The 23,883-nt window shown below is 38.4% G+C and overlaps 1 protein-coding gene across 7 annotated transcripts in view; it reads right to left on the reverse strand.

The window, feature by feature from the left end:
• Positions 1-23,883, reverse strand: part of ENOX1 (ecto-NOX disulfide-thiol exchanger 1) — a 365,235-nt gene that overhangs the window by 318,220 nt on the left and 23,132 nt on the right. Inside the window, exon 2 of one of the 7 annotated variants that reach the window (XM_027472187.3) lies at positions 15,546-15,713. The exons of the other annotated variants lie outside the window; for them this stretch is intronic. The gene's annotated coding sequence lies outside the window, so the exon portion shown is untranslated. The remainder of the gene's footprint in view (positions 1-15,545; positions 15,714-23,883) is intronic. 7 annotated transcript variants of the gene reach the window in all.

Below are 23,883 nucleotides of genomic sequence, written 5' to 3' on the forward strand. Positions count from 1 at the left end.
ATAAAAGTACTAGTTTGACACTGAGGAAGATGGTTCATTGCCAAGGAAAAGGAGAACAGCAAAGGCAAATAAAGGCTCTGGGAGATGGGTATTTATGGAGCTGTTCTTTTTTAAATGTGTGTTTTTTGCAGCATGCAGTGTTAGAAACATGAAAGGAAACTACATTAAAGTTTTTACTAAATTTACTGGCTACAGCAAGCAAAGAGGGAAAGTGAGCAGAGAAAGATGGTCACACGTTTGTAGATGTATTCCTGTATATTTTGAATAACATGAATCCAAAAATAAAAATTATCTTTAAAAATTAGTTTCAAATTACTTAAAGGATAATACTTGCCATAAAAAACACAGATTGTTTGGCATGATATGTAGGAAACAGACATCTAACCAGAATTGTGTTTAAATCTTGGTGTCAAAAGTAAAAGGATCCTAAATCTTCCCATTGAAGGAATTCACATTTGGATACCATTGACAGGGTATGCCCTCAGAACCAAAGAGAAAAAGAACCCAAGAGAGGATTAGAAGTACTTTTTCTATGGGAATTAGAATACAGAGTATCCAGTATGCTCAAAATTTCTTCAAAGTAGGGAAAAAAAAATCTGTAAATGAGGAGTCTTCCTGAAATAAATAAATAAATAGACAGACTAGATACTGAGATACTTCCTTGCTAAGAAAGGTACAACTTGGTTACTAGTCAGGCATCTCTGAAATGTCTGTGACCAATGAAGGACACCAAACCTGGGCTGATGCACTAGTACCTGGTCCCATGGCTGTGTGTATATAGAGGGTATCCCACAGTATGGATACAATCTACCAATTCATCTTTCTTAGGAAACACGTGTATTCTAGACCTTACTTAGGGGCTCAGAGGAAACACAGACAAGGCAAAGACCAGGAAAAAAAATAAGGGAAATATCCTTTGCCAGGAATTCACAAAGAGCAGGCAGGAAAGATCTCTGGAGTTGGCCATCTGCTAAGATTAGGGAAATGTGACTGTGTGTATTAATTCCTGGCTTTTTCCATATTTGAGTAATGAGCTCTGTGCCAAAACTAAGGGCTTGCAGCAGGTTCAAGCACAGCATCAATTATTTTCTTCTATGACGTGCCATTATCAGGACCTCTCACAAAGCACCCTACAGATTCTAGGTGCCTGCAACTCCATCACTGGCATGTGATGGAGCCATCACTGGCACAATGGCATCTGTGCTTAAGGTAAAATTCCAAGACCTTACTATTTTTTTAATTTAAATATGCAAACTTGGTGTCAAAGGGACATAGTTTGGTCAGCAGGATTTCCACATTCCTCGAACATGCACTTCAGCCAGCATTTCTTTGACCTGCTCTAGTAGAGCTTCATGATCCTCTAGTTGAATTGGCTCCAGCTCAACACCAGGTTTGGTGGAGGAGACAGAACTCAGTCTTTCTGTTGACAACAAATGTTCCAGGGTTGCACAAGAGTTGCCAAGAAGCACACAGCAATTTCTCTTCACTAATCCCAACAGTAGCAGTGACACTGATTAGCTCTCAGAGGAATCTAGCTAAAGATCATGTCCTCCAAGCTGAACAGAAGAAATAATCAACAGGCAATGCTGTACTCTTTTTTTTTTGAGATAAAACTTCAAGGACAGGGCTCTCTTTTTCCCTCTCTCATGTCTTACTGTTGTAGATATATAGACAGATGGATATAACACATTGCTGTGGATTTCTATTTAACATTATTTTCATGTTTATTTACAAAAACAAGATTAAAAAAAAATCTGCAGCATTGAAGTTCTATGTATAGAAATCCAGAGATAAACTTCAAAAACACAGAATAACATATATGTACTAGATAAAAAACAAACACACAGAGCAACAATCTACAATTCCCAAGCATACCATTTCACAAAGGGCTATCCCACAAATTAAATTATATTTGAGGATTTCTTTTGATTTTTTTTAATAAAAAGTATTCTAAAAGTAGCACTATATTATACTTTTCTTTTTTTTTTTTCAGTGAATTTCTGGAGAAAATGGCATACAATATGAAACTGAGAAATTCTTTTTTTTTTTCATCTTTAAAAAAAGCATGTTAAGGAAAGATTTTACTGCTATCTATGCCTACCTAACAGGAGAGTATAGAGAAGACAAAGCCAAACTCTTCCCAAAGATGTACAGTGATAACACAAAAGGTAAAAAAACACAATTTGCAGTAAGGGGCACTCTGATTAAATGTAAGGAAAAAAGCAAATCCCAAGCATAAGGATGGTCAGACAGTGGAATGCATGCCCACTAAAGCTGTGGGATCAGCATCCTTGGAAATGCTCAAACTCCAGCTGGACAATGAACAACTCCCTGAACAACTTTATCTAGTTGGTCTTGCTTCGAGCAGGGGTAGGACTAGATGGCCTCCAGACAACCTCTGCAGCCTAAATTGTTCTGACTCTATCATTCTTTGCACAGAAAAAATAATAATAATAATAATAAACTTGTAGAAAAAAAAAATAATAAAGACTATTCAAATAGCAAAACCTGATCTTTTGTGATATTTCCTTTTATCACTGGAAAAATTCTAATGTAAAATACAGCAATGTACTGCTGCTAATATCCTTCTGCATCTACTGTAATAGAAATGCACTTCTATTGCATAAATCATACGTGACAGAACATTAGGTCTTTAAATAACACAGTGAACACCAGAGATCATGCAGAAAAGCCATCCTTTGGGCTGTTTTTAATAGGAATCGAAGCCGCAGTATGCATCCTCCCACTAATTCCATTTGATTAGACGTGTTACAGGCATACACTGGCCCTCTGAGCCTTGAAAAGGGAAAGGTCACACTTTGCACATCTTTTCCTAGCACTGATGAGTGAAGCAGTTCAAAGAGAAAAATGGCACAGTTTCACAACTTGAGACTCTCAACCAAATGCCAACACTCAAGACTGAGATGGAGCCTCTGGAGCTACAAGCACAGAGTGTTATGGTACGAGTGTAAGGGACAGGAATTCATACACATAAGGTGGGAGATAAAAAAGGATTACAGTGATTGGTGATTCAGGTCCAGAGGAGGACAAGGAGTATGTATTCACCCAGAGTTTACAATTTCAATTCTGCTTTATCCGGCTTTGATAAAACATCCTCCACATACAGGAACTTGGCAACATACAAAGGACATGAAAGTCCTTGAGTCTGGCTGTGGTCCCGTGTTTCCACTATGGAGGTCCATGCTCAAAGCCCTATTCCCCTTTTTTGAAGGTAACATCAGAGAAGTAACTCCAGCTGGTTTAAGTGTCAGCATTAACTATTTTACTGCTGTTCACAATAGACATTGTGGCATTTCCCATATGCCTGCTGAGAAGCCAAAAGTCATAGTTGCCAAAACTTGCAAGGTTCAAACCACCCCAGTGCAGTGGAATTTGTTTAGCATAACACCCTCTTCTTCTAAGATCAAGAAAATCTCAAGTCTGGCACTGTGACCTCATCAATACAATGTAAAATCAATTTATTCAAATGGAAAATAAGTACTTAGAGATCAAGCATCCTAAGCTGCCACATCTCATATTTATGAAACTCATGATATCATAAAATTCTGAAATAAGCCACAATTCTCAGTCTGCTACATCAAAGTGTGGCTGATTTCTAAACCCTTGATGAGGAAACCAGTACGAGCACAAGGAGTTTGGGTTAAGAGCTGTAGGGCTCTTATTTGCTCTGTCATGAGTGAAATTGTGTGTGGCTGAAATGGAACTGAAAGATCATAGTAGTAAGTCTTATAATGAAATCTGACAGAGAGCATTCCAGTCCTATACAATAGACAAAAGTGACTGGGAAAGTCTCATCTTCAACACAGGCTTCAACTGAGAAGTGCTGAGGAACAGAAACACAGTGGCTGATGCCAACACACCATTATAACCACCACTGTCGCTGCAGCAAATAGAAAAATTATTTGCTAAATCTATAAAAAAAATCTTTTAACTCTTCCCATTTGTGATTAAACATTTTTCTATTTTGGATCTTAAAGACACCAAGGAATTTGTTTTCCTTATCAAGTGGGCAGCATCATGCAATTGAATGGACTGGAGTGGAGGGAAAAAGGGGAACGTATCTCTTTACACGCTGATTTATTACATTAACTGAAAAAATAATTTCAGTCAGAATAGAGAAATAACGATTTTTTTGTGGGGATGTACAAAGAAGAATGATATTGAGAAGGGTCTAAAAGCTACCATAAAACTAATTAAGAAGAGCATCAAGCAAGAATAGCAAATGTGTCTACTGGAAGTTCTGTGTGTCCACAATAAAATATTGGAAATAAACTGAAGGAGTCAGATATCTAAATAAAATAGTATTAAACTCAAGTATCAGAGAGATATAATAATCCATGTATCTAAAACATAAATATAACGAGGTACTGTTCATTTTAAAGGCCTGGCAGTGGAAAAAGGGTACTGCATTGTACATCAAGAACATATACAATTGATTGAGTTCCAGGCTGTAAAAAAATCTGGATCTTGAGGAAACCTCAATGCACTGATTACAAAGTGGGTTAGAGAATTAAAAACCAGAAACACTCTCATGGTGGGTATCTATTGCAAACCACCAAGGCAGGGAAATTAGGGAAAAAATGAATTTTTGAAACAACTGGCAGAATCATCCATAGTACAGGACTGGGATAACGTGTATGTTAGCTACTCTCACATCTGGGAGTAGTTGAGAAAGAAACATATCAGAACATTTTGTTCAGAAAAAAAAAAAAAAAAAAAAAAAGACAGAATAAACTAAAGTCAGCTTTTGATACAGAAGCTAAAGAGAGAAGCTAGTAAAGGACAGAGGGGAATAGGACAGCTCTTCTAACATCACCATAAAGTAACTGAGCTCATGATCCTGAAGATGCAAAACCAGAAGTACTTTTCAACAGCAGCCCGTAATAAATGATTAAAACACTAACGTGGGTGCTGTCTAGTTGGAAAAACACTCAGAAAACAATTGCTGCAATCACAAAAGAGCAGCATATTGAGCAGGACTCCACCGGCCTGTGCTTCACATCCAATGCTATTCAATATTTATATCGATAGCTGAAAGAGTGGAATAGAAAGTATGTTTATGAAATTCATTGATGACACTGAGCTCCAAGAGACTTCAAGTGTCTTGGAGGGCAGGATTAGAATTCAAAATATTATGGGTGAATTGGAGAAATGGAATTGGATTCAGGTGCAAATTGCAGACAAATTATGTTTACAGTTAACAGAGAACTAGTCGATACAGTCATTGGTGTTTGGAGAATCTAAAAAGACTGCATCTGACCTTCAGTAAGACATCCAATTGTCCTAGGTCAGATGCACATTCATGTGTGCCAGCGACATGCAGTAATTCTCAGGGCCAGTTCATAGAGAAACATCTGTCAGATTGATTTTTTTTCACAGCAATTCCTAAGGGTTAGAACTTGTGGCAGGCACACAGACACACTCGCATCTCCACATAGCATGTCCTCTTGGTGTCCCAGTACAGACCTCCAGAACCATTAGCAACAGCAAAGAAGATGGAGCTCCACTGAGCTCCTTATGCCTTCTTGCAAAGGTTTAAGAAATGAAATGAGAGCTGATCAAAACCATAGCCACATTGCAGGTCCTTTCGTCTTGCTTGCGAATGACTCTGAAGTGAGACCATAACTATTAAATTGTGAGAGCACAAATACTTTGCTGGTGCACCTCATTCACTAAAGCTCCTCTGCTTAAATAATATAGCTTCCCCTTATTTATTTATTTATTTATTTATTTATTTATTTATTTATTTATTTATTTATTTATTTATTAAGACAGACACTGCTATTAGTACAGTGGTTACCTCTGAGAAATCTTTCACTAGAGATATGCAAAAAAGCAAATCCAACTCAAGCTTTGCACCAATGTACCTTGCACTGCACTTTTCAATGATTTTCACAAACATATTTGTCTACTGAAGTCAGGTGATATATATGAGAAAACTGAGAAATGAGAAACTGAGAAATGAGAAAACCCTTACAGAGTTCTATAAGAATAAGGCCTTCTGACAAACAAAAGCTGTGAAAAGTCAAAGTTTGTCTAAGTGTTTTTATAATTACATAGAAAAAATATGCCACCAAGTATTGTAAAACAAACTTTCTTATGGTATCCACTTCATTTACTTTAAATTTTAGTGAAGGTGACCACAGTGTGTCTGCATGGGCATTTAAGATTTCAGAACTGAGTCCCATTAGCCAGAGATTCTGTATCTGCTTCTGAAGAAACCATCATTAACAAATCTCATCTGGTCCTCAGAAGCCCTCTTGGATGCACTTTCACGATCACTTGAAAAAGGCAATCAGTTAAAATTTCACACAATAAAGACAGATGACCACATGCATGCTAGATCAAACAGATTGTTGAGATAATTGAACTTGTCCTCCACCCAACTGTTTATAAAATGCAAAACCTAGCTCTTTGCTTATTTCTGTGGGAGCAAAAACTTTAAAGGGTCTTCAGAATTTACATTTCAAACTGGTAAGCAAGGTCTTTTTCATTATCTTTATTTATTTTAAATTATTCACCATACTTCAAACACTCCAGGATATTCTTGCTAAAGTTAAGTGGCTGAAATTTATACAGCTCCATATAAAGACATTGAAATGCCTCATTAACTCTTTTTCCTCCCCAGGAATGTTCTCTCCAACAGCTATATACATATCTCTATCTATCTATCTATCTATAGTTGAGACTTTATTTTCAGTTTTCTTAGAATTAATTCAGTTCATTAACTTCTGAACAGCTCACACAAGCCCCTGCAAGCTGCAAAAGGCCCTTTTTAGCCAGTTTCCTGAAACTCATGCACTAAGGACACAGCAGGAGGTCACTTTGTTCAGGTAAATTTCGTCGCCTTATAGTAACGATAAGGTTTGGCTGTGCAAATGAGAAGTTGCATTTCAATCTCAGGAAACTATCCTGTGTAGTTTCTTCTTGCTTCCCCAGTCCCATTCTTCCACAAGAGATCTTGGAATGTTGGATGATCTCAGAAAAATGTCCTGGTAAATGATAAAATGCCTGAGAATAAGGAGGAAAAGACAAGCTTCACATGATGAAGAGGAAGAGGAAAAACATCTTTGCAAAAAGGCTTGCTACCAAGAGAAGAAAGTTTTAGAGCACGTTCATGAGCAGATGGTAAGCTAAATACAGAAGTAAGCAAAGAAGCAATCCAGATAGAGAGGAAATACATATTGGAATAGGTCAAAAATCAGAGGGCATTCAGAGATTTCTCAAGCATCTGTACCCCAATGCACAGAGCCTGACCAACAAACAAGAACTGTAAGCCTGTGTGGAAGCAAGGCTCCAGTATCACCAGAATCACAGCTCTGGAACAGCATATGTGATCAGAGTATTGCCACAAATGCAGGTTGTTTGAGAAGAAAAGGCAGAGAGGGAAAGAATAGGGTGCTGTGTTTTCTGTTAAAAAAGCTCCTTGACTGCACAGTGCTCCAGCATATGAAACTAGAGATGTGTCTGTCAGGAACCTCTGGGTGAAGAGCAGAGTTTCTGTTTTAGACCACATGATCAATGAGATGAAATAGGAAAGTTTTCCTGTGAGCAACTTGTAGAAGTTTTCTGCTTTTAGACCCTCTTCTTCATGGAGGATTTCAGCTCCTTCAGGCATCTGCTGGGAGGAAAACAGCACCATGCAGGTTTTCCAGGCAGTTTCAAGACTGTGTTGATAACTACTTCCTAATGCAAATGCTAGTAGATCTGGTGAGGGATAATGCTTTACATGACCTGCTGCTCACAAACAGGAAAGATTTGGTAGCAAATGTGGTCTTAGATGGCAGCTTGGGCTTCAGCCAAGGTGAGAAAGTTCAGGATGCAGAATAAGACTGGGAAGCTGTAGTCAGGACTTGGGACCTAATCAGGAGGCAGGTGGTAAGGAAGTATTGGTGAAGTCACCTGGGTGGCATGAGATGGAGAGGTGCCCAAGATATCTGGTTGATGTGTAAATGAAAATGTATGGAAAACTTAGGAATAAATCATCTTTGTTATGTAGGAAAAGGCAGGGAAAATAAGAGTCAAAGGCCACAAATAGCAGGTTTTGAGGTCCGTAGAGTTCATTTGAAAAAAATTCCTCACTAGGAAGGTAGTGGAGGACTGCAACAGGCTACCCAGGACAGTGTCCATCAATGAAAGTTGACAGACCCGAAGCAGTGCTGGTAACAGTCCTGCTTTGAACAGGAAATTGGACTAGAAACCTCCAGAGGTCCCCTATAGCTAACATTACTATGAAGCTATGGGGAAACTCACAGTCTGTTGATTTTGCCAGCAAAATCCATGGATTTTAATCTTTCCTCCTCTCTTTTTGTTTGTTGGTTCTTTGTTTCCTTATTTTTATTTGTCGCCCAACCTCTGAGAGTAGGATTAAATCATTTTGGCTGTACTGCAGGTGAGTTCAGTCAGTTGAGCAGAGAGAAGTGAAAACAGGAGGCCAAGCCACATGGTGAGCCCTACTTATCCAACTCCGAGGTTACTCACAGAGAAGGAAAGGTCTGGCAGCAAGCCAAAAATGCCAGCTTTATCCCACTGATGCTCCCCTGCAGCACGCAAGTTTTCAGCTACCCTTTCAGACCATATTCAAAAGGTCCTTTCATACTGTTCTGCAGTACTGCCCAGGGTCTGGCCCTTAACCCTCACAGCAGTCACTGCTAATTCCAAATCCCTGGTAATAATATATTAGGCACTAAAAATGAGACATGGAGCAAGTACATACAATAAAATAAATCTCTGCGCATAACCCTTCTGAATGTTGTAAGACACTAATACCTGAAAGACTCCAGTTATTCAGCTTTGTTTAATTTCTTTAATTAAAAAATGGTAATACATTCACCAGTACACTATTAAAACAGAACTTATCAAAACAAATACATGAATAGCTGCATAAAGAATACAGAACCCATTATTCTGGACCAAAGACGTGTTTTTTTTTTCTGCTCGCTAACTCATAAAGTTAACTTATCTTCCACAAATTACTAAGATCTAGCATAAATTCTGATGCTTCTTTTTCCCATGTATTTTATGCCTTTATTCTTCTTTATTGTCAAAAATTCTTTTTAAAGTGTCATTAGAGACATTGCTCAGGATTTCTTAACATGCTGAGCTGCCATTTTACAAATTATAGTACCAAATAGAATTTACTTCCTTAGTCTATCCATAAGAGTTTAGGACTACAGCAAATGGCTGATCTTATGACCCAAGTTATTATTTGTGTATTTGTTTTCAGATGCCACTTGGGACCTTCAACAAAGAAAAGAATCTGTTGGATTTTAGTCTCACATAGTACAAGAAAATCTCTCAGCAACTGAAACAGTAATTGGTTTGGTTTTTAAAATAAAATCTGCTCCAAACACACTCTATAGTGTGCATTGTCAGTTCTTCTCTACTCTTCATTTCAACAGCTTTGTGCCAGTTTATATAAACTGATGATCTAGATCCTAGAAATGACTGAAAAAAAGGGAATTCCTTGTCTTTCTGAATACCACTGTAATCCCCACAGAGGCTGTGTTTTCTTCACTACTCTTTGAAGTTTGCCTTACAGAAATCATCATTCTAGAGAAGAAAGAAGTGTTTGTCACCTCTATAAAAAATATGTATATATATATATATATTTACTTAACCGTCAGTATGACATATGCAAAAGTTCTCATCTATTGTTATTTGCAATGTGGTCTGGAGATAACTTTGTTGTTATTGTTTTCATGATGTCTTCAGAAAGTTAGTGTATATTCTCATCTAAAATACAGTGCCCCAACAAATTTGTAGTCTTCTGACAGTCATTGCTGTTCCCTAACACACGTGCTACTCCAAATCACTTTTTTTCAGGAACATTGCCCCAGTCCTACATTCCACTCTAGATACGTGATAAAATATACACAAAGGTTTAATGTACATTTTGTGCTGAAAGTCTCTCTTAATCAAACAGATGCCAAATTTCAAGTGGCCTCCTCATTCCCCAGCAGCTTCTTCTGGGGAACTCAAAGCATCTCCGTCCTTAATCTCCTATTCTCCATTCATACCTTATCACAGTACAGCATCAGCAAACCAAAATTCCTAGGGGATAACACATAAATCTACTGTCTCTGCTCTTGGCCTCCCTTCTACTGTTTCCATTAAACCCTCTTCCTGTAATGCTAACATCCCTCTTCTATTCCTTCTCCCTCCCCTACATAAGATGTCTTGCTCAAGACCAGAACAAATACAGACCAGTAAAATAAAGCAAATAACTTCTCCTATCTCAGCTCTCCATATCCTCCTCTAATCACTCTGGACAATATCACTGCCTTGCCTGTCACGCAACCTACAACAAGGATAACATTTTCAACTCTGACAGTCTCTCAAATCCCAGTTCTGTGTCAGTTCTACATAACCTCTCTATGATAGAGCCTTTCCTAACCATTCACACAGCTCATGTTCCTGACCAAAGCTCTCATCAGATCCATCAGCACAGGCATCCTCACTGTACTTGACACGCACAATCTTGCCTATATCATACCGTGTTGCAAAGGTTGTTTTCCTTTATCATTCACTTTAACCATGTATCTCCTCTTTGCATCCCTGCCTTTGGCACATCCAGCATAATTTGTTCTCACTTTTAAGACTCTTTATGCCCATCACACACCCAATGTATTTTCTCACTCTTTACGGTGATGTCAGCTCTTCCAGTATTGCCAGCTTCCACTGTCTACTAGCTTAACATTTCAAGCAGAATCCATGAAAAATGTTTTGCTGAGATGCCTCCAAAATACTTTTTTTTTTTTCCCAACATGTTGAAAACTATTGTTTATCATGCTGGTCAATACTGTCTCATCATTCCCTTGTACTCCCCCATCTGTCTATAGCCATCTGTTACCTCTTACCTCATATTCCTTTGGTTGCTTTCCAAACCAGCTTACATACATCTTTGTTTTGTATCTACATACTGTTACAGAGAGGACCCTCATTCATGATTTGGGTTCCTGGGTACTAAGACCAATAGATACTATCAATAGTCTGTGAGATTTCATGCATGTGCATAAACAAATTAGGATTACTATGTCTGAGACACCTAGAAACAACAAGATGATAATGGTGTCAAAAGATGAGGCTGTTTTTGTTGATCCTAATCTCAAAGTCAACTAAACAGCCTTCTTGGTGATGTGAGAAGAAATACATCTGGGAAATTCAGACCAGAACAAGGAAGATTCATATTAGCTATACTGCTTATAAAATACATATACTTGTATACACATGTTCGCTTATATACATAAATTTTTGTGGCTATACACATATATTCAGTCAGAAAAACAAAACCTAATATATTTAAAATATACTCTTGCTTTACATTTCAGTATATATCTTTCAAAGATGGCAACACCTTTTCAAATTTCAGAAAGTGCAAAATCATCTCTACTTTTAGTATCATTTCAGACAAGCTCAGTTCCAGCTAAAGGATAGACTAGCAGTGATTCACCACTCATGAACCAACAGAAATTGCAGGGAGGCAAAAAAAAATTTATATCACAATTTCATACACAATTACTTTTAAAACATTCTTAGCCAGATTATGTTAGCTGCTAGCTTGGCAGGTCTTTTTTAAGGCAAGTAGTTTAATGACTGGTCAAGGACCTTGCAAGAATAACCAGACCTGATTTTTTTACCTGCCTACAAATGATGATCAGACAATATGATCTTTAACTTCACCTTACCATCTCCATTTTAACAATCCTGTCTTACACACATGTGGATATAGGTGGATGTTCTCTCACTGTCAGGCTGCACTGAACGTGTCACAGTTTGAGCCCAGGTCACTAAGCAAGAACTGCATACACTACCAACATAAATTACACTGAACTGCAAGGGCATGCATGCAAAGTAAAAGACAGCATACACTTAATTGGTTGTGTAAGACAGTGTAACTCTCTGCTTCATGAACCAAATTCTCCCTCTACAGCATACTAGGAAGGTTTCCCATCTCTCCTTGTTCCTTCTAAGCCCCTATTCTATACGTTCTGAGAAGGGAGAAGAAGGCTGCAAAATGGCAAACATCCAAGGGAAATGCAAATAGTGTGGAACAATAATGGAAGTGAAAAAAAGTGAGAATAGGAACAAAATGCTTGCAGTTTTCTGTTTTCCCTTGAGAAAATCCAGCGCAAAACATGAATATTAGAAATGCTAGACTAAATCTTGCACTAAAAGCCTTTAATGTTGTAGAGGTTACAAGCCACATTCTGACATTCTGTCATGGTGTGTGCTGCATGCCTACACATAACACGTGCATGCTGAAATGAACTACAATGAAATATTCAAAATACTGCTCCAAAAACACACAACCACCACAAATAAGTGCCGCTGGTCAGATAGGTGAATCCTCAGCATTTACAGACCCACAAAAACATGCAGGTAGTTTTTTCACTTGCTTAATCCCAAGAGAATGCCAGAAGGCAAATGGCTTTCAGGCATGAAGTGTTTCTTTTTGTTAAATCATTGTCATCGTGTTAAGCACAGTTTTGGTATAAAGTACACCAGCCACATTTATAAACAGAAAACAAATAGAGATCAACTATGTGTCTTCTCAAAATTGGTTGATGATATCAAAGTAGCAAGGTGCAGGCACAAGAAGAGGAATATTGAAGTTCAATTTATTTTGAATTAAATTACTTTGCCAATCTCCGAAACTCATTTAGCAAAGTGCTCTGCTCCACCAAGTATATATCAAGATATGAAGTGGTTAAACATATTGGAAAGCATGACATTTAAGATTATTGTCTGGTAAAGAGATGACCTTTATGAAACAGCTACACAACAGAAGGTAGAGCTACTGAACAGAAATATATATATATATATATATATATATATTTAACATACAATAGCAATGTAATTAATAACACACATTACCAGCATTTTCAAAAAAGTAGCAAATACTTGAATTTAGACCATTCATTTCAACATGCTAACTGTTTTCTTTAAAGAAGAATCAAAACCAGAGGAGACAAACTGCATTTAACAGCAGACATTTTAGCTATTGAAAATGACAGGAAAATAAAGCATGCCAAGATTTCTATTTTTTAAAGAAGTAATTGAGTCAGAGAAAAATCTACATTCAAGTATTAATAGTTCAACACAAATTCACAGCAGCATGCAACCAGGCAAATCAAAGGTACTGACAAATAGTACATCTGACACTGTCCTCAACTAACCCTATTGTGCCTAAGGACTATAGCATGCATAATATATACAATCACATGTATTTTTGGACACTAATGTAATAGACAACAACAAAATGATCTGAATAGCTAATTATAAGACCCAGTTTTCAACTTTAACTCTTTGCTTTCCTTTTCTGAATTTAGTCAAAGCTACAGTGCTAGTTACTTTTTTCTGGGACCCAACAATTCAGTTTTGGTACTCTCAAGACTCCTTATTCTCCATTTTAAGGACAGGACTGTTCCTGTACAGAATAACCATTATCTAAAAAAGGGACGGAAAGCCTACCAATGAGGACTGGAGATATCATCATTATAAGAAGGAAGAAATGTTTGTGGAAGCAACACTGTCTGTGCCTCCTGCCAGCCAAACTACGCAAGCATCAGGTTGTTCTACTCAAGGCCTTTAGTAAACCCACGCTTCTGAGACATCATGAAAATAGTCAGCCCTTGGCTGAGAAATTTGCTAACGTGCAGTTGCATGTGAAATTCATTCACACCAAAAGGTTATGTGTTTAAAAATGGGCTAAAATCTCTAATAGAATCTTGGCAAATACACTTGAGGTACTTCGAAGCCTGATGTATCTCATTGAGAGTGTCTAGATCCAGCAATATGCCTATGTGTTTGCTGAAATGAGCTCCAAGTCATACCAAGCCCATAAATAAAAAAGAAACATGATCTTATTAATTCCTTTAGCTTCCCATAAAAGCAGATCTTCCCAGAAAATAGCAGAAGAAAAAAAAAAAATCCTTACCTACATTACAAGGACATGCAAGAGCATGAGATATCTTTAGTAAAGCAACATGCAGGTAAGCCTCAGGAATCTCAGATTCAGAAGGCAAGGTCCTGACCTAGCAAGGTCAGCTAGGCTTGCTCTCCCCTTATCCTTCCTTCTCATGCTCTAGCTGGGGTAGAAGAACCATTTCTAAGTAGCTGGATTCACACATCACACTGAACCCATAGTGGCCAAACTAGATAATTCCCCAGATTCTTTCCTAACTGTTCATGGAAAGCTTTTCTTTCTCTTTGTGGATCACAATGACATTTCCCAACCTAACCCAACTAGCACATGGGAAATACTATGTTCATCTCCTCCAGAATTCACTAACCTATTCCATTTGTAACCAGTGTGGCAAAAGCCACAAGGTTTTTTAGCTCCTCCAGGCAAAAGAGCACAAGAAGAGGACTAGATGAACTTTCCTTGGCACAGCCTCTTTCAGGAAGCTGCTGTTTGCAGGTTGAGGAAACCAAAGCTGATGGTTGAAAACAATAAAGTTTGCATTTCATTTCCCCCTCAGCATCTGTACATGGAGACGGTATGCAGAAGGCTGAGAGGTAAACAATGGAGATGAGTAATACATGCAATGCACACACTACATACATACAACCCCTCAATTTTAGAATACTTAAATTATCCTCCCAATTTTTAGTGGAACCATTGACTAGGCTTCTGGATACAAGAAAATAAACGTTCAGGATTCTAGCTGATATTTACATCTATCCTGGGCAGCTACAGAATGATGTATGAGCATGTCTGCAAAGCTGAGAAGGAAATGGTGCAGCTTTGTAAAATTAGCAGCTGCTGACCCATAACTAATTTACAATAGCGGTATTTTTCAAGCTTATTAATGAAGTAGGATATAGAAATCCAAGATACTGCATTAAAATGTTAAGTACAGCAAAGGCACCTTCCTAAGCAAATCATCAGGGCCACAGCATTATGGATGCTGTCTATAAACTTTGCAACAGACTGAAAGAATGGAAATGAAAACTTGTAATATGAAGCCTGTTGGGTTTTCATTACTTTCTCTCCGTATGCTTTCAGCAGTAACTTACTAAAAGGGCATTTTATTATAAGTTGATGGGTCATTTTGTGAAACTGTGACACTTTAGTCAAAAATAACTCACTGAAGAAACACTCACTGAAGAAACAGCATGAGTAATAGAGCCACTTACCACACAAGTAAATAAGTGCAGATTTTTCCTGCAGTAACTAACCACATCACAGAATAGTTCAAACTTTATTCCACGTATATACAGTACCACATTTTAAAATGTTGCTCATGTTTGTGCTGTTTGATCACAAGTATCTGTGAGTGTGAGATTTTTGATTGCTGTCTTTTCCTTCGGGTGATGAACTGTACTGTCAGGAGCCATCATTATTAATTGCAGAAGTTTAAGTCTTTGAATTTACGATCATTACCAGCTCAGGGCATCAAATGTTGAAAGTGGCGCACATCTGCTGAAAACCTTAGCAGTGATTGACTTGTTATAAAAATTGCTTTGTGAAGACTACAGGACTTGATTATCCTGGTGCTGCATTGCACTCATGTACTCACCACTAGTACTTCTCTGCACAACTCCAAAATCTGATTCTGTACGCTGCTGCCTTTTAGTTACTGTTCCTTGTTGACTCTGTTATTTGCTGTCTCCGCAAGGGCACCTTCTCTGTCCTTCTGCCTCTTCGTGGAAGGATTTCTTTCCTTTCCTCTGTCTTCATCGTCCCCCTGTAATGCCACCAAGAGGCCACTAAACATTTAATCTTTGGAGCTTCTCTACTTGTCCCAGAGATATGTCACACATTTTACAGTTGATAATGTTCTTTCCCCTGTGTACACAGGATGTTTAGTGTAAAGGCTGAGGAAAAGGGCAAATAGCTGCTGTACTGATTCCAGGCTTTGTGGCAACACTGATAAAGCACTGCTTTTCTAAACAGCGCTGGAAGACTTTTCAGTGTCTCCATGTTAGGATACACATGGAGATCCTAACACATGGCCCACCCTACATTTCTGCTGCATACAGTCCATTTTAATACTAGGTTGTTAGTGACAGGTAGGTAATAGCTTGCATACTTTTAAGACAGTCCTCAGGCAGTACATTCTATGAGGAAACAACAAACTGATTCAAGGAAGTTACCAAACAGACCAGGTTATGTACCTATCAATTTACTTCCTCAGAGATTATGAAAGCATTATAGCTGAATGCAGGTTTCTTAGAGAAAGTTCCTGTACCTTGCTACATTCGTGCTGGATTTATGCCAGAAGTATAATTACTGCTAGTTAGCAATATGCCTTATTATCTCAAGGCAATTTTTTTAAACATCTAATTCTGGAAAATGTCCCCCACAAAATATTAAGTCTGATGATCAAATTTGCTCTGCTTTTTCCCCTTACTTGATGATTCAAAATTATGTTTTTATCACGCTCCGTTTAATTTGAAGGGAAATTATGCAACTGTGTTACCACTAGCCTGACCTTGTAAAATAGGAGGGACAGGTCTCTCAGCAGGTAGAGGATGGGATGCAAAATGAGATTAAAAGATAAAGCCACCATGGTTCTTTCATGGAGAGGATCTGAAACTGGCAAGTCAACAAATGCCACTATGCTGAAATTACCTTGCATGGATGTGTCACTTTGAGGACCTAGAGGGTGGGAAGAGCAGCAAGGACCCAGAAACAAAGCCAACTGAAACAACAATTAGAAGTGTTGTAGTTTCTATCCATGCAAAAAAACCACTATCACTGTGTATATGAAACTAGATGTTGTTAGTCTTCTCCATATAGTCATAATGCATTATCATGCATGAAGCTTACTTCAGAAGTGCCTCTTTTTATTGTGTTCCTGCTGGCTATCAGGATCACTCTGTTCCTCGAAGCAGAACCAGAGGAACTCTGCCTTACCAAGACACGAAGATCTTCTCATCTGGTTGATGTTGCTTGGAGGCTATAACATCTTTAGCACTTTTATAGTGCTAAAAACATACTGATTTTTACTAGTGCCTCCTTAATTAAAACGCTTGTCATCTCCCCTAAACAAGGTAAGTGCTTGGGGTTTTAACGGGGTACAAAACCTCTGCTCAGCTCAATGTGGCTAATCTCAGTTTAAATCCATAATGCCAGGTGCATCATTTTCACTTTTCCAGCAAGAGATACTTATTGTATTTCAAGAAACAGATCTTCCCCTGAATGAGCATGCAGTTCAGGAGTGGAAATACTGTAGAAGAAAAAAAAATCCTTGATAAACTGTTGTTGTTGTTGTTTTGTTTGTTTGTCTGTTTTTTAATTGGGAGAAAAATCAGACTTAAAAACAAAAGTGTCCCAAATTCCAGCAAGTGGGAAACATTGTTTTTTCAGACATTACTTAGGACTTGGGATAAATACAAGGACAAAACAAAGTGGCTTGGTTTATTTTATTTTATTTCTCTTCCTTCTTCATCATGGTGTTCCCGCCTTCCCCTCCCTTACCCCCCCCCTCACATATAGACATTTTAATTCCCTGACCTCTATCATATTCACTTTGATTTTCAGCATTACTATTTTGTTTCTTCTCCTCCTTCCACGATCAACCCAACTATTCTTTAATGCCATTGCTTCCAGAAATAAAAAGGACCCCTACTAAAAAGATCTCCAACCCATTTGTAAAATGGAAGCAACTTCACTTAACAATTCTCTATTGAAATTAATAAAGCTTCTCTAGGGACAAAGGTGGTGAATCACCGTTTCAAAAAAAAAAAAAATTGCAGCAATTAGTAAGTAAGTTTAATGAGCGATATTATAATTTAATAGTTATATCAGAGAGCTATTAAAATATAGTATCATATATTAAAACTTCTTATTAGCTACTGTGATTTACTAACCAAAAGAGTTGATTGCTAAAGATGAGCAATCAAATTTTAAGCAGCAAGATTTTGTTGCTGTCCTGCTGCTCCATCAGCTAAAATGCATGGATAAAAGGGGCATCTGCTGTAAAATGGACAACGCAGCAAGCTGTCAATTTCATGCCACAAGAAAACCTTGCTTCCTTCTGACTTTTTTCCTCACAGATTGATTAAAAGAAAATACACATACACTCCTACCTTAGTAAGCCATGCTCTAGATGGAATCATTCCCCTAACTTTGAAAACAGACTCATCAAGTTCAGCTGAACTGCTTCTGTGCTTAAAATATCCATGCATGTGTTTATAGACTTAAACTGTGTAGTATTCTCAGGATAATCAAAATTGATGTACAGCAAATCTCTTCTATATTTATTCAATGTTTTGACATCTCAGGAAAAAGTGTTAAGTGAAATGACAAAGCCCAAACAGCAACAAGAACAAATGCACCACTAAAAAGGCACACAAACTATAACAATGAAACAGTTTAGTTAAGGGCATATGAAATAGTAAATGCATAAAAATAAATGAGGAAAGAATCCCTCTGGAAACAAAATTATTTCAGTTACAGTTTATTTTGATCCCTTTATGATGCATATATATTGTAAATGAAAAAACTTGCAAATTGCCAGCTAAAAGATATATCAAAGGATTTTACCATCCCTACTAAGTGACCAAACCCACATGATGCTTATAAGACAGCACTTTGTTAATTCAAAAGAAAACGTTCATTAAAATAATAATAATCATCATCATCTAATTGCATTTCACTAGAGAATCTTTTGAAATATCAAGTACAATGAGTATCATATAATCTTCTCCTAAAACTAATTAAATACCATGTAAGTATATTCCGTACACAAACATGAAAGACCTCCTCAAGGTCCATTTCCTATATATTTTCTAGCAGTCAGAAGTGTTCATTCCAGGCTGAATCCAAGACAGCAAGAGCTGTCAATGGGCACACTTTACCTAAGTTTGCAGCACTTTAAATGAATTCCTGTGCCTCTCAGTGCATGTTCAAATTCATATTTCTACTCTTTGACACTTCACTTGTGAATGGTGGCCAAAAATATCTTTTCGTCATTACTACCTGGCAGCATTTCACCTACTTCACTCAGACGCAGGTGTGATCACAGAGATCCATTCCACTGTCACTTCTCCACTGAACTGCTGTAATGTTTCCTACTTGCCTCTGACAATGGAAGGTACAGCTCATAAAACATGCAGCCATATGTCTCCAAATGGGAACTAGTGGATATGGAGTGGGTAATATATATATAATATTAAAAAGTCACATTTGTGTTGCATGCTTTAAAATTCTTCCATAACTATAGTGAGCTCAGGTCTGACTATCCTCTAAGAAATTGTCTTCACACAGCACTAAAAGCAATGTCGATTAAAACCGATAAAAAGTGGCTAATAAAACAGCCTACAATACCTAACCTCAAGCTGTTGGACTGTGGCACTTCTACTGAAGACAGCCAGAAACTCTGAGTGTAACATTCCCTTCTTTAAGAGGAAATGCAGGATTTTGCAAAGGCCTTGCCATACCTGAAGCCACAATCCCTTAATTAGAAAGTTCACTTCCTTGCCCAGCTGACCTCTGAGCAAGGAAACAATGGATGAGTGGACAATGGTTTCTGCACAGGGAGTGCAGAGAGAAGGGCTCTAAAGCAGAGACTGGTGTGCATGCTGTCTAGACTAACATGCTAAAGATAAACATACAGACAGACCTCAAGCGTTGCAAATGCACATAAAGAAGCAGTAGCCTGAGTTCTGGCCATAAACCACGTGCAAAGCTACACTAGTCTATGTAAAGTCCCTTGAATCTAGGCCAGCAGAGAAGAGAAATCTAGAGTTCGCCTTTAATCGCAGACATGCCAGCCAGTCCAAATCAGGAACTGGCAGTCAGCAGCCTACAACAGCTGACATTTATTTCTCTCCCTTTTCTTAAGTGGTTTGCAAAGATATACTTGTGGGCAAGCCGCTGCAACAAGCCAGGCTGTAACAAATAGAAATGTGTACAACTGTAGTAAGATCCTTGTCCACAATAAACAGTTGTAGTCATGCAAAACACTGACAGAAACAGGCATTCACAAGTGGTGTCCTTGAGGACTCCACAGAGCAAGCACCCCTAAACTGGTCGCCCTCTTGCTGATCAGTGCCAAAGTTGGGAACTGGAGGGGGGGTGAGATGAGATAGAAAGAAACTCCCTCTCTCTCTGCCAAGCCCTCTACTTGTTTTAACAAACGAGCCATTAGCATCTCCAAATTATCTGGCCAGAGCTACAGCCAGCTCCCTTTCATCCAAGACCAGGCCGCAGCCAAACATTAGGAAATTACCAGCTGGGTCCAACACTAAGGCAGCAGGCCTGCATATCATCAGCACCACAGCATCAATGAATCCCAAGCTGTGCTCTCCTTCACCACCTTTGTCTACACACAAAATGCACGTGGGCAACTGCTCACTACAAAGCCTGAAGGTATTATTACTGGCCTCACTCACCAGGATTTCCTCTGAAGGAACCCGGGAGCAGAGAGAAATAGGGCTACTTAAATATAGTTCCAGGTACCCATGCAGGAATTTTTCAAACACATTCAATGCCAGATCTGTATCACGCCTTGAATTAGTGTGAACATCTTTTCTAAGAGAAGTCCACAAATAGGCTGGAACAGTATCTACTCTTGCACTGCACACACACGTGAACTCAACTAACACAGAACAAAGAAATGAATCTTCCCCAATACTGACAGTATCTCACTGCCACTTCTTAATCAATTTGTCCCAGAAAGAGAAAGCAGAGATGGGACAATTAATTCTAATGGTACATAGCTAGTTTACCTGAAGGTAGTAACCAACATAAGAAATTTCGGATATGCAAATAGATTTTGTAGTGCTTCTTGAGCTTCTGCTTGCTTAAACACCCTCTTAGTTAGACATCTTGGTAGGAGCTCCTACACATCAAATACGGTGACTTTTTACATTTCAAGAAAGAGAAAAAATGTTTATATGAATATGCAGTACAGTACTCCAACTGAGAACCTCAGATTTTCTAAGTTACGAGGCAGTCTACATTACTTAGCTGTAAAGTGCTATACCTTTTATGACACTGCAGATTACATAGGACCCAGGGCAAAAGAAGCCCTCACATTAAAAACAATCAGATTAGCATAATATGAGCAGGAAAGAAAAATGCAGAAATGTTTGGGGAGCTTTTAATTTTTTTTCTTTAAAGCATTTCAACTCCTTTAGCCAAAGTAAACGCATCACAGATTAGTTCTCAGAAGTGCCCTCAGCCAAAAAAGTAAGTTATTATAACATGGAGAATGATATTGGGAACTAAGTAAAGCTTTAACAGCCTCCACGGAACATGATAGATGTGGGGGGCTCAGAACACAGACTGGAACAAGCACACATTAAAGTTTTCAGACCTAATAAAGACATTGAAAATAAGGTGAGCTAGCAAGAACACTACTAATGCATATACCTCTTAGTGCCATTATGGAATTATGAAGGTATTATGCTAGTTTTGACTCATACCGTTCCTGTTAAATTTCCTATAGAAAGGGCTTAATGATATAAATAGCTCCCCTTGAACCTACCTAAAGGCAGCAACTACTCTTGCTGGGGCTGAACCAGCAAGGAAATACAGTGTGTCAGCATCTTGGGATGCTCATCCCTGCCAGACATCATCCTGCTATCTACAGTGGATCAAACAAAATTATAAGCCCCAACCATTAAAAAATAGTGACTTCTTTACAGTGAGATTTATGGGAGGGGAAAACAGAAAAAGCTTTCTAGCAATCATTTTACTTTGGAATAGAGCTTAACATTTCATTTCTTAATACTGATTCCTAAAGAGATTTTCAAATTCATGAGAATTGCTGTCTGGGACTAGACCAATATCCCACTGACAGAAACAAACAAACAAAACAAAAAATTACACAGATAAAGCAATTAAGGAATAATCTGCCTTCTTGGAGTTAAGAGGAAGCTCCTTTAGCGCCCACCTTCAGGCACAATCCAAGCCTGATCCTGGTTACTCTCTGATCCCAGAGAAAACTGGTGTCCCAGTCCATCCTTCCTGGGGCCTGGACCTTACCTGAGTGAGCTGAGTCCAGGACAGGTTGCCAGCACCAGCTCTGAAATGTCCCTTTCAGATTTCTACACTCTTCCCAGATCAATGGAAGAGATGAGCCCCATTTCCAGAAATGTTCTCCTCTACTTGCAAGTAGGACAGCAGAAACTGCTATCAAAGTACATGGTAGAAAGAGCACTCACTCACTTCTGACTCTGTGAAAATTGCCTTCAAATTCAATCCTAAACATCCACATAAGATGTATCCCAGAGGCAATGTTCTGCACTCTAAGTTAAGATAGCTGAACCTCCTAGATGCTGATCATTTGCTACCTCATTTGTCCAAGTATGCCACCTATTTTCAAATTATTCCACAACGGCATACAGTTGGTGATGAAAGGCTGAAAAGAAGGTGCTGTTCGCCATTCTCACAGTATCAAAAAGATATTCCACTTAAATTGTTGATCTCAGCTAAAGGACACGAATTGAGTACATAACTATCCCAGACTGTTTGTGTAGTCAAGATGTCACCCACGCTAAGATTGAAATCTATGCCTATAGATATAGACCTAGAAAGGAATCTGTCTCTCTCCATACAAAGGAAACTAGGGTGACTTCTAAAAAAAATGCATCTTTCTTAAACACTTCACGTGTTAGCTGGGATGAATTCAGGTTATGCTTCCAGAAGATCCAAACTACCTCCTTATTTTCTCAGCAACATCAAAGAGATGAACATTATCTAGGACGCATAACTGTTTTGGTCATGTAGTTTACTAGACATCTTAGAAACTGGCACACAAGACAGCTTTAAAAAAATAAAAAGAAGAAAGGATGACATCCTCACACACATACAGAGGCTCAGTAAATACACTGTCTCTTTTGCTATCTCCACTAGTTCCAAGAAATGGCAGCCTAGTTTTCATGCCCTGTTGGCTCTGCTGAACACTACAGATAGACAAGTGGATGACTGATGGATTCTACAGTACAGGAAGCCTTACTTGTTGACAAATGCACACTTAAAAAAGGATTACAGATCTCCAAGCCACAGCAGAAACTAACAGGGTCTGTAGACCACTTGTTTGAGATTTACATTTAGTATATGACAAACACAAATATTTTTGGAGGTTCAAATATCCTCGGGTTAGCCATAAAGTGCTTATTCTCATTCTTGGTGAAGCAGGTATTCAGAACTAGGTAATACGAGCATTGATTCTCAATCTGTGTCATTAAAGACAAAATTTACAGTAAAATTCCCTACCTTTGCTTATTGGAATTGATCTGAATTGGACAACACATTTTTTTTTCATACATTTTCAATAAGCTCATGCAGTTTCGCAGCTAGACAGTCAGGAACTGAGTGCACTCAGGTCTCAACACATTCAGTGAGGATGTCCCTAAGCACCCTTTGGTAGGCAGTGTTAGCTCTTCACCTGGTTTGTGTGGCACATGGTTTTGGGACAGTCCTCCTCTCCTTTACCTCTTCAAAGAAATATGAATCACAGATGCAAGTGGATACTAAAGATCCCATGACAGTTAAATCAGTCTTTCCCAGGGTCACACTTCTGCAGGCACTCATGATTTATAGCCTAGAGCCAACTCAATCAGTTTTACCTTACCTAGACTTTATACTTCTGTGCTTCCTTTTCCTACAGTATGTTTCAACTAAAGCCAGAACACTAACAGGAATACGGGTTCCTTTTCTCCCAACAGGACTCCTCTACTGAATCACGTGCTGTTGCCTTATCACCCACTTAGAGTACTTCCTTCCTCTTAGGCCAGACAGTCAAGCAAAGCATTATTCCCTACAAAAGTCAGCCAAGCTTCTGAAGCTCAGCAAGCTCCCCAGGGTCTCATTTATAAACTTCCTTTGTTCTGCTTCTGGAAAAATAGTGAATGTTTCCACTGCTTTCCCTGCAGAGTAACTTGGCTGAAGCCTCTTTTCCT

The sequence above is a fragment of the Anas platyrhynchos genome, chromosome 1, assembly GCF_047663525.1.
Source record: "Anas platyrhynchos isolate ZD024472 breed Pekin duck chromosome 1, IASCAAS_PekinDuck_T2T, whole genome shotgun sequence".
NCBI classification, from domain to species: domain Eukaryota; kingdom Metazoa; phylum Chordata; class Aves; order Anseriformes; family Anatidae; genus Anas; species Anas platyrhynchos.